Source organism: Leuciscus leuciscus (genome assembly GCF_965113295.1).
Source record: "Leuciscus leuciscus genome assembly, chromosome: 17".
NCBI classification, from domain to species: domain Eukaryota; kingdom Metazoa; phylum Chordata; class Actinopteri; order Cypriniformes; family Leuciscidae; genus Leuciscus; species Leuciscus leuciscus.
In genome coordinates this window covers 2900730-2913291 of record NC_138741.1, presented here as the reverse complement: position 1 = coordinate 2913291, position 12562 = coordinate 2900730, and the positions used below count along the sequence as shown (strand labels likewise).

The 12562-nt window shown below is 37.9% G+C and overlaps 1 protein-coding gene across 2 annotated transcripts in view; it reads left to right on the top strand.

Moving 5' to 3' along the window:
* The first annotated feature begins 136 nt into the window (after window positions 1-136).
* The window catches only part of LOC309479578 (pleckstrin homology domain-containing family G member 3), a 63004-nt gene continuing 50578 nt past the window's right edge, over window positions 137-12562 (top strand). For both annotated transcript variants that reach the window (XM_082143708.1, XM_082143707.1), the window contains exon 1: window positions 137-297. The gene's annotated coding sequence lies outside the window, so the exon portion shown is untranslated. The remainder of the gene's footprint in view (window positions 298-12562) is intronic.

Genomic DNA, 12562 nt, shown 5'->3' with positions numbered 1-12562 from the left:
ACACTGAAATTATTCATATATACCGAGTTAAAGCAACAAGTTGAACATTTCAAAATTGAAAAAATAATAATATTTACACTCATCCCAACCGACTTTCTGTCGCTAAGCCACGCCCCTTCACATCATTCCTCTGTTCCTGCGGTTTTGAGTTCAGAGTGGAGTCAGTCAGTGCAGTGCTGCGTGTGAAATGACCATATTAAGTCTCTCAGACCTGCAGCCGGTGAAAATAATACATACATAAATGTCTGCGAGGTGCGAATGAACTGAAAACGTCTTTAATAACCAGGAACTCAGTCGGTAAGTGTTTTTTCCTTCATTTAAAGATTGTTTATGATGCGATTGCGAGGACGCGCGCAGAGTTCTGCAAAACTAGCTAAAGCTGTTTATAATAACTTAGTTTTCTTAGTTTTTAATGTCAGTATGTGTGCATGTGAGGAGCTCTGTGTGTGTGTTTAGTGTTTCTGCTTTCCTCGTGTCTTGTTTTGGGGAAAATATCATGATGGAAGTTTGTAGACGCGTGTTGTTATTAATGACATTTACGTTTTAGTTAAAAAGTTCCAGATGCTCGTTTGTAAAATTACTTTTAGTGAATGAGATCAAGATGGAGATATAGTAAATCTGATGATCTGATGTAAAACATCGTGGTTAAATTAGTAATTATTTTTCTGCTGGTTTCTTTGCTTTGCTGATTTAATCATTACACATAAAGGTTCTTTGGTTCGGTATCAAGGACCAGTTTCTGTTGTAGTTTCTGTATGAAAATGTTGTTTTTAGTTTCTGGGTTTCTGTAAAACTCTCTCTGTAACCTTTATTTTAAACCCCCATTATATTCTGACCTGTAGAGGCTTTTCTTTTTCCTCTAAAGTGCTAGTATCACACTGGACTAAAGCTTTACTGACTTGTTCACACAGGGTAGATTTACAATTCCCAAAAAGATTTAGATGTTTGGTTATAGATGGATTTTAAATAGCTTGCAAGTCTCTCATTATGCTATATTACCACCAAATATTGGATTCAATCGCTTAATCTTCTAAAAAAGTACAGGTTTTACTCAAAAACTAAGGTAAGTGAGGCCTACGATCAACCAGATCCAAAAAGAAATATCAAACTTGTGCAAATTGAAAGAAATCAATATTTGGTGGTGGTAATAAAGCATAATGAGAGATTTACAAGTGGGTTATTTTTTACCCAAAACACCAAATTAGGGAAAGGATTTTCTTGCATTATGCAGATATGAACTGAGAGATTTTGTCCTGTTAATATTGTGCGTTCATCAGTGGTTTCTGTTTCATTACGCTCAAGGTCTTGCATTAAAACTGTGTCTCTGATAAAGAGAACATTTGTCTACGAAACATGAACTTTGATCAGGTTTGGACTTACGGCGCTTTGATTAACAAATGATGAGATGTTGATTTAGTGAAATGTTTGTGCATCTTATGTATGTTTTATATTACTCCTAAATTATGCTTGTGTTGGTCTTAGTTTGCTTATGTGTGGTTATGGATGCTTTAACGTCCCACAATAGTGGAACAAATCTTGTGTTTTCCATGCACGGAAAAGTCACGTAAAGTTTTGAAGTGAATAGAAGTTTTGTAGTTGAATCTTTTATGTTGTGCTTAAAGAAATGCGCACAGACTGTGATGTCTGGTTTGTGTGTGCATCGATAAGTCAGTTCTTGTTTCTTTTCATCCTTTAAAAACATGCCAGTCAGCTTCACCTGAGGGTTTATTTGGTGTGCAACTTAGTTGTCTCTACCATTTACTCTCATTGATCATTCATTCAGTTTCCCAGCGCAGCAAAGCTCACACTGTTTTTAGACGGGGTCAGGGTTTTACTTTGACCTTGTCTGGGTTAAAAGTCCCCAAGGGAACCGCGTTAGTGGGGTTATTTGTCCAAGTAGAAGTTTAACAGCTGAACGCTGAACGGAGAGATTTATGGATCTTCAAGAAGAAGCTCTTTGTCTTCTATTGTGGCAGAGCTCCAGGCGTGAAATTCAATATATATGAACCATATATTTTTAAGGCCCATATGGTTCAGTCCCATAGATATGGGGATCTCAGTGTTGGCTCCATGTTCAATGTGTTGAATTTTACCCATTTTCAATGGTCAAAAACCAGATGTGGGTCACTTTGCACACAGCTAATACTTATTGCATTTACACGGGAATGTGTAGAACTAGAAATGTATCTTTTCATCTATTAAATCAGTTGTTTACAACATAAGCTATCTCTCTGAGGGCCAAAAATACACTGAAAATGGTCAAGTTGATGCTCATTAACTTGCTCTCAAATGTGTATTCATTAGAATCTATATTTTAATCAGTTTTAGGGATATTTGGAAGTGCAAATACGTAGTTTCGTACATGTTACTGCATTGACATGCCAATATCTCTGGGATTGAACCATATAGGGCTTTAAAAATGAAGATTCTTAATGAAAAGTGTATTAAGAATGAGAATTTAGAAGGATATTAAGATGTCTTTAATACTTTTTGAGTTACAGGCAAGCAAACTTTGGAAAAACACTATTTATGCCACTCAGACAGGTATATTCTATGCAATTGTGTTGATAAAAAAAAAAAAATAAAAAAAAAAGAGATACATTTCTACTTTCAACATTTGATGTTCAGATGTTTCTCTTTAAAAGAAAAAAAGCATCATCTGTATGTAAAGTGACCCACTTGGTTTTCGACCTCTGAAAATGTGCACAATTGACCAATTTACTCACGGAGCCGCATTGAGATCTCCATATCTCTGTGATTGATCCATCGAGGGCCTTTAAAATGAAGATCCCAAAATAAATGTTTGTTTAGAACCAGAATCTAAAAGGATATTAAGATATCTTTAATACTTCTGGAGTTTCAGGCATTCAAACTTGGAGTTAAAAACACAAGAAGTGCATTTTTCCCATGTTTGAACGCTCACCGTTGGCATATAATGAAACAAAGATTGCTAAAGTCAACAGATTTCACTAATAGACCTTCCAATCTCTGTGTAGAAATAAAATAATGATTCTGCCATCTTTCTAAAGTGGTTTTTACACCCCTGTAATTTGGCTCCAGATCTCAGGTGAAAATTGTCATTTTGACCCCCTCGACAAAACAGTGAATTATTCAGTAAATATACATCTATGACACTTCATATTTTGGCTTTATCCTTCATTTATGTATTCCTTTTGCCAGAAAAAGAAAAGATCAAAATCAATTGGAATACCGTAGTTCATAGTTCTACCGTAGTACATTAAAATAAAACAAGGTTTTACCATTGTACCATGTCTGAGAACACATAGTGCTATACCAAGGTGTGCTTTGGTACTTTTCTGTTGTAATTCAAATATGCTAATGGTCGTTTTTTTCTCCGACACGCACTGTAAGTGCTCGACCAATCACAGCAGACTGGGCCATCTGACCAATCAGAGCAGAGCAGCTCTGAGAGAGGCGGAGCTTAGAGAGACTGAATCCTTGATCGGAGCGTTTCAGACACTGAGAGAAAAGAGCTGATCCTGTAGTGGAGATTATGAGAAAATTAAAGTGTTTTTGACCTTGGATGCATGTAAAACTATTGTAGGGGAAATCAAAACAAAGTTAGGATTCTTAAAAATAGCATTAATATAGACAAGTTGGTGGAAAATGACTATTTTAAACTAAGAATTTAGAGTGTTCCCAAGATAAATAAGCAAAATAATTGACCAGTTTTAGGAGTCCGGAGCCTCCGGCTGACATGAGCAGCTCCAGATCGGTTTTAAAGGGATATTGCGAGCGGATTGTGTTTGTGTGAGGTGTATTTCAGGAGAGAATCTGCATGAAATGTGTTTCTGCTTTTCTTCAGGAAATGATCATTGACCAATTACAGGCTGCTGGCGCGGGTCCACGAGCACGTGTGTGTGTGTGTGTGTGTGTGTGTGTAGAGTTTATTTATAGGCCTGGAGCTTTGTGGGTGTTCGAATGGGAAGATATCTTATCCCACCATCTCTACACACCATTTATGAGCGAATTTTACGGGATTCTGGGAAAGATGACCATGATTTGTGTGCTTGCGTTCTGCAGTGCTGGAGTACGAATACTAAATGAACAGTGTGTTGTGCATTGATCCGCTTTTGTCTAAAAATCACGTCTGATCAAATAATGAGTCAAGAAAAATTGTAGTTTATATCACCTGGACCATTGGTCACACTAGGACAAGTCTAGTGCATTGCATTGTGGGTACTGCATTCAACAAAATTACCAAATATTGGCTGATTAAAAGGCATGGTGCTATATTCAAATGACGTGCATAACTTTTATAGTGTTTTCACGTGCATAACACGGGTATTTACAAAACCACAGCTTTTTCTAAGCGTTTTGGCCGTTCGTCCACACACAAACGCAGAGTCCGGTCACTGAAACCAAACTTTCTGGAAAACTCCTGCCAGGGTGAAGATTTTTAGAAACTTTTTGTGACGTCAGAACCGGAACGGTAATAACCTTTTTTCCAGGCTTCTGATTGGCCAACATGGCCTTGATGTACTGTTACATTTTCTATAAAAATAAAAATAATGGTCCAAAATCTGAACGTACGACAGTTTCCGGATCGTTCCTGTGAACGATTTATAAAACGTTTGCATGCAAAAAAAGTTCCTAGTTCCTAATTTATTGCCATAATTATCATAAAGCAGGTAAAAATGTTGCTAATTTGCACATTTAAAAAATAATAATATTAATGCATATCGTAATTCCCCATTTTTCGTTACATTTTCACAATTGTCTGTATTATTTTAAATGAATAGATGGAATATTTTAGTGATGCACCGATAAGAACATTTTGGGCGATGCCGAGAACCGATAATTCTTTATATTTGAAAGCCGATAACCGATATATTGGCCGAAAAATCTAAATCCAAATTTTTTATATAATTTTTGAGATCCTGATTACAAAAACAAAAGTCTCACCATTACAATGCATGTGCCAAACATTCAATTATGATGTTTTATTTTACGTAGCTTATATGACAGACTTTGCGCTGCACATTTTGAAGTGATTTTCAATCATATTTCAAGCAATTCAAAACCATCATGTTGTTGAACAGTGTGAATCTGAAGCGTCTCAGCTGAAGGAAATAATGCATTATTAATCAGCTTTAATATATCAGCTAAATGTTCTTATCGGGCCGATAACGATAACGTTATAAATAAACATATATCGGCTGAAACCGATATGGCGGCCGATATATCATGCATCCATAGATTATTTTAATTAACAATTAAAACCAACAAAATTGTATGCATGCATGCTTTTCAATTGGTGCACGAACAACCATTTCTGCCTGATTTGTAAATCCATTGAGTAATAGTGTGTGTGTGTGTGTGTGTGTGTGTGTTTCCCTGTAGCGTTCTCTGTAAGGGTGAGACTCAAGCGAGGTCAGCCAAGATAAACAGCTGCAATAATAAAGCTGTGTCTCCAGTAAGTTCTCCTACATGCCAATTAACCGTGTTGATGTTTTGGTGACTCCCGTCGTTCCCTCAGCCGGTCTGCAGTGATCCAGGCGTCCCGAAGGATTGGTCCCGCAGACGGTGTGGGGTCGCGGGGTCAGCGTCGGGAGAGAGGAGAGTATTTTTAGGGAGTGCATGCCTTTCGGAAGTGTTTTAATTGAGGAAGTAATTGTCGCCTTGTGTTTTGCTAGTGTGTGAGAAAGCGGAGGGAATCGGATAGGGAGGCTTTTCTGTACGGCTGACGGGCTTTTATTTACGGCCCAAGATTAAACACACAGTGATGATGAAAGAGCGTACGGCCTGTTTCGAGTCTGGAAACTGTCACTAGATTGTGTCTCGTACGTTTATGAGAATGCATGGTTTCTAAAGCTGATAGTCTTGAAAGGTTTCACAAAACTATGCAATGCATGGCATCAAATTTCAAGTTTCAGTTTATTTTGTTGCTTATGACATCTTGCTATCTTTGTTTTCCCATATTCCTCAGGGGAAATATATGGAAGTAAAATAATGACAAATGTTTTTGAAACAGAAAAGCTTGTTGAATTGCACTACTTGTATTGCATTTTAATTTTAAGGTGTGAATATTTCAATTCAAAACATTTCACACACGTTTTCATTATTAAAAATTCAAAAATCCATACTCGCCTTTCAGATTTCACTTCCAAAATATACACTGTGTTGAAAAATACCTATAATATTCGACAGGCAATTTTCGGTCCATTTTATTTCGCTTTACATATTTTATGCATATATTTTCGAGTAGTGTAATTCAGCAAGCCTTTTTGATTCAAAAACATTTGTCATTATTTTACTTCCATAAAAATAACATACAGTAAGAGTGTAGATCTGGCAAACTTTCAGATCTCAGCAAATCTGAGTACAGGCATCATCCAAAGTTGCGTATTTAACTTGGACTATCGCATAAACGTTTGCGAATAAAACCGAGTACGTGTTCAAGAGAACAAAATCATCACTTCCTGGGAAATTGGCACAAAATATCAGTAATAAAACTGTAAGTTTCTGCAATCGGGCTGTTTTTCCCTCCATCATGAACGAGTGTCTCAGAGCGTCAGACGAAACCCAGTAAACGCTGTCATGTTCTCTAGCGTTCGGATGCTGGTGTTCGAGGAACACACTCGTGTGTGAGACGCTTCTGGAGGGAATTAAACCCAATCATTCTGATCACACACTTCCACTCCGGCGTTTCAGAAACACCAAACCAACATTTGAGATGCTGCGACGCCATTGGTCCACTGGTTAGTCCAGTTATCCAATCACAGCCTCCGCTGAGGCAAAGTCACATGAGGTTTGAGGGATTTATTCAGTAAATGTGTTTCCATCTATTGTAGTTTATGCACGTCATTTATCCTCTTATCGTTTCTATACAGCGTTTTTATTTAAATTAAATATCCCAAAATGCGTATATAATAGGTGAATGGAAACATGAGATGTCTTCGTAAACTCTTCTTAAACATCAGGGATCTTTTTACAGGAGAAACATCTGAGAGGCAAGCAAAAGTCTCATCAAAAGTCTTTCATTTCTTTTAATGAATGCAAACCCAGTTATATTCTTCTTGAGAATGTTCATTATTTTCCCGCCCTCTCATTAAAGATTTCATTTAATTCTCCTCAATTCCCCAGGAATGCAGCGAAACCCTTCATTTTCAACCGTTAGCGTCTGGTTTTCTCGTGCATCTTCTCTCGAGGTCACATGATAAATGCAGCTCCATCTCAGTCTTTCTCACAGGATCTTTTGCAATACATTGCAAAATACTTTTTGGGTGTTGCATTGTTATTTTGCAACAAATTACAGCCTAGAGTTGTTTAAAAAAAAAAAAAAATTATATTTAGATTCATTTGGTTAGTGTAGTCTACGCTCAGTATGCTCTGTGCAAAAGTGTACACCCCCTTATAAATCATTATTTTTGATCAGCTGTGGAAAAGAAATGGATGGATCTGTTAATGTCCATGTTATACGGATGCATCTGTCTTCAGTTAGAGGACAAATCCCAGACCTGTGTGTGAGGGTCAGATTTCTGAGTGCACGTTTTATCAGCTGTGGGAACAAAAGCTTTCCAGATGGACTTTGCCTCGCTTCCTGAACCAAATGGACATTTACATGTCAGCACACTTCATCTGTTTGAAATGCAAAATAGAGGAGAGCCGGCCCTGCATTCATTCCCTGAATGTTGGGATTGGTGACACACACACACACACACACACAAAGGCTGAGGCTACGTCTACATTAATCCGGACACATTTGAAAACGGCGTTTTTGTTTAAAGGGTTAGTTCACCCAAAAATTATACTTCTGTCAGTAATTACTCGTCCTCATGTTGTTCAAACCCCGTCAGACTCTCGTTCCTCTTCCACACAAATGAAGATATTTTTGAGTAAATCTGAGAGCTGTCTCACTCCTCCATAGGCTTCTAGGTAATCGAGATCTGCCATCCCAGAAAAGTTAGTAAAGACATCGTTAAAATAGTCCAAGTGACTACAGTGGCTCAACCTTAAGTTTATCAAGCGATGAGAATACTTTCTGTGCGCAAAAATGAACAAAAACTATTGGCTGACGCTGGTCATGTGTGTGATGCTGGCCAATAGTGAGCCTCCGTTCTGACGTTACAACCCAGAAGCGCTGCGCTGTTACACTACGTGAACTCACCAAGTACTCCTCGCTGCGGACTGTAGCGCGGTGGCGTCACGTATTCACGTCACGTATGTGTTACCACGCATGCACCATATCGCGGTGACAGCGCATGCGCGTTACGCGATGACGTCACGCGTCTTTAAAACGCATGCGCAAATTTGACAATATTGTTTAAATATTTTAATGTATTAAAAAAACTCTAAAGTAATAACGAAAGCAGCAAAAAGCAGTACATAGTTTTACCTATGCCTGATCTAAGGTAAACTTATAAGGAATTTATATATTGTGTAATATCTGAGTAGTATCTGTGTAGTATCTGTGTAGTATCTTATTTAAAGTTTTTCACATTCTGTTGCACTTCACTGTGTAAATTACAAAATCACTGTAAACATTAATGGCACCTTTTTATATTTCTTATCTTAATCATTCCTCTGTAATAGTTAATAATTGTTTATTTTTGTGCATTATATAGGCTATTATAAAACATTTGCTCCAATAAAGTAGTTTGAATGAAGTTAAACCAACTACATACAGTACATTGTCAATCTCTGTATCCTATTTTATGCATGCCAACTCAAAAAACCAAACTAATAACACTGATACATTTTATTTCAAAACAAAGATGATAATTGTATAAAAGAAATATGTACACATACAGATAATCACATACATATCTGTACATCAACACACACACACACACACACACTTCAAATCTACTCAGCTTGAAATTCCCCTCCATCATTGAAAAAACAATCAACTGAGCAACAGACCCTCACCCTCCATCTCGGAATAAACCCAACGCAGGACTCCTCCTGCCGTCTCCTACAGTCCCAGGTGGGAAGTCCTTGTATATCACAGTGCAGAGCACAGAGTCAACGAGCAGGACACCCGGATCTCTTGCTTATATTGTCTGGAAAATCCACTCCAGTTCACAACACCTAATTTGTATAAAATATAGAACAAACACTATTGAATCATTTTGAAGAAAGGCATTAACATAGTACAGCGTCATACAAGGAATTTCTTTAAGTATTTTATACATATTATAGGAAGATGTTAGACAAAGATATGTTTGAGTGTTATTGGCTTTGTCTGTAAAGTACCTAAGAGACTTAAGGCCAATTTATACTTCTGCGTCGGGTGCGCGTAGAAGGTACGGCGTAGCATACGCATTGACGTGTACCATACGTCGTACCCTTCGCCGTACCCTGACGCGCACCTCCTCAAAAATGTAACTACGCGTCGCGCCGACGCGGACCGCAAGATCTGTGATTGGTCGGCTGGATAGCATCGCGTTTCCTCCTACGCATTTCCGGAATGATCTTCTGCACTCTGCACCGCCCGCCCGCCATTTTTAAATTCCGAAGATCAGTGAAGAGCCATGGAAACAGACCAAGTGACTGAGAGATTGCTTGAAGAAGTGCGGAAATACAGCCATCTGTATGACTCCTTCAGTCGCCATTGCTCGTAGAAACCTAAACTCAAAACAGCCGCGAGGAATGTAAACACAGTGGAACTGGAACATTAAAACCCACCCGCGCCAACTAGCGTTTCGGCGGTGTAACTGCAGAGCAACACAGACATTCGCAGAAGTATAAATGCTCACGACGGCGTCGCCTACGTGCGTAGCCTACGACGTACACTACGGCGTACACTCGACGCAGAAGTATAAATAGGCCTTTACTTTGTTTATAAACAACATAAACTAGTTTTTAAAAAAGTTTGTCAAGAGAGGCAAACTTTAGGTTGGATTGATAAAGCCTGAAAGTTTGAAATAGTTTTAAAAGCTTGAAGTTCAGTTTGAAGTTCAAAGTAGTTTTCAAGCTGAAAGTTTTGAAGTGTATCAGACACAGACATGACAGACAGACAGACAGACATGACTGACTGACAGACAGACAGACAGACAGACAGACATGACTGATAGGCAGATAGAGATAGATGGATAGACAGACAGACAGTCAGATAGATAGGAAGAATAGACAGATAGATGGATAGATTGCACAGACAGACAGATAGAAATAGATGGATGGAAAGACAGACTTTCTCAAGTACCTTTTACAGTACTCACAACTTAGATTTAAAGAACTAACTGTCCAGCCATACAAACTGGGCCTCTTCTCTGAATTTGGGCTTGCTGACAACGTCCCTGAAAATCTTGCATGTCAGTGAAAGCAAAATACAATGTTTAACTCCATTACTTTTTAATTCATTTTACCACAAATGTATTTAATTAATAATAATAATAATAATACTTCGTTACATTTATATAGCGCTTTTCTAGGTACTCAAAGCGCTTTACATGGAAGGGGGTTAACATAACTTACAGTACAGTACGATCTGATACTGAGGAACAACATTTCTTTTGCAATACATGCAACAATCAACTACACGACTTCATTAATTTAAGTCTTTCTGCTCTATTTGAAGACATCTTTCAAACCTTAATTTGTTTAAAGGCGAATTAAGACTTTTACATCTTTTAAGATGTGCTGAAACCCTGTCATTTTGAATGCTAACATATAGGCCTATCATAAAACATGTCATAACTTTTTTTTAATGTAAAACATTTATGACGCGCTCTATGGCATCTCTTACAATTAAAAGCTGTTAACACAAAAGCACAATTGTTAAAACAGCATAAAAAAAAAATGTAATTGCTTTAAACAACAAAACAATACAACATACATTTTAGAGCCAGGGGAGCAATGAAAACACACATATATAAAATATATATGTATATAAAATGTATGTATATACAAAAGCCTCGTTAATCACACTGTTATCATACTTTGAATATCCAAAAATTACATTTTCAAAATGCAAAACAAAATTAAAAGAGTACGTTTTCCTTAATAAACATAGACACACATAACCTTTCCACACGACTACAATGCCGGAAAATGTGGGTTCTGTTTCCAAGTGCAAATAGCAAAAAGTGCAACTTACATGATTGTCTAAAAGCATAAATAATGCTTATTGACTCACTGCCATCTAATCCATCGCTGGAAGTGATTGAAATGAACTGCGCGTGCGCACGTGTGTATTATAAACAGATTTTGCGCATGCGTGGTAACACATACGTGACGCGCATACGTGACATCACCACGCTGCAGTCTGCAGCGAGGGGTGTCTCGGGGTGTCTCGAACTCACTCAGAGAAACACAGGAGGAAATGAAGAGTTGAATAAAGTCGTTATTTTTGCGCACAAAGTATTCTCGTCGCTTGATAAACTTAAGGTTGAGCCACCGTAGTCACTCGGACTATTTTAACGATGTCTTTACTAACTTTTCTGGGATGGCAGATCTCGATTACCTAGAAGCCAATGGAGGAGTGAGACAGCTCTCAGATTTACTCAACAATATCTTCATTTGTGTTGAAGATGAACGAAAGTCTGACGGGGGTTGAACAACATGAGGGCGAGTAATTACTGACAGAATTATCATTTTTGTGTGAACTAACCCTTTAAAAACGTTCTCCGTCCACTCTAGCGTTTTCAGGTTTTGAAAACGCTGAATTCACCTTTACTGCGCATGCGTAAACCCTCACGAAAGCTCACTGAGATGATAAAAATAAATAATAAAGTTATCGCGCAATTCTTCTGATGGGATCATTTTATTTAGCAAAGTATCTTCACTGATGCGTCCAGGACACACTCATTCACTATTATATGTTTGGTCTAAAACGCGAATGCTCTCATGTTTTACCGCAGGACAGCAAATGCGAGTAAACTTCTGCAGGACTGTGATATGAAGAGTGTGTGGAGTAACATATTTTAGCAACAGTGTGAAAGTGAACAGCACATAACAGGCAGAATATCGGTATAAACATCAATATCTATTGGTACAATATGTGTCACATGACTAAACTTACGTCAACGTTTTTAAATACCTCCGTCTTCAGTCCACACTACAACGCGAGAACAGCGTTTTCAAATTTATCCACTTTGGAGAGTGTTTTCATTAATAAAAATGAAAAGAAAAATGACACCGTTCTCAAATAAAAACGTACAACTTTTTATGCTTTTTGGCCGGTTATTTACACGACTACAGCGCTTTCGGTGCCTGAAAACACAACGTTTTTAAAACGAGTTTTAAAGTGCAAGTTTTGGAAAACGGTGTTCAAACAACAAAAACGTGAATCTCTGAAGACGATGACGTCATGCGCATGCGTATTACGTGTTCAGTCTATAGTGTTTCATCGCCATCTACTGGCCTGGCAGCAGAATACAGCGTTTTAAAACCACATCAGGAGGACAAAACTGGACAAGTGCAAATGCATCTGGTTGTTGAAACCACATATGTACATTTTAATCCTCCCAACAATGCTAAAAAATGAACGTGTTATAGGCTATATGTCATGTTATAGCCAGATATGACGGCGCCAATGCAACAAATCACAGTGAAAGTAAGACACAGACACTTAACAAACAATCATCTTCCTTACAAG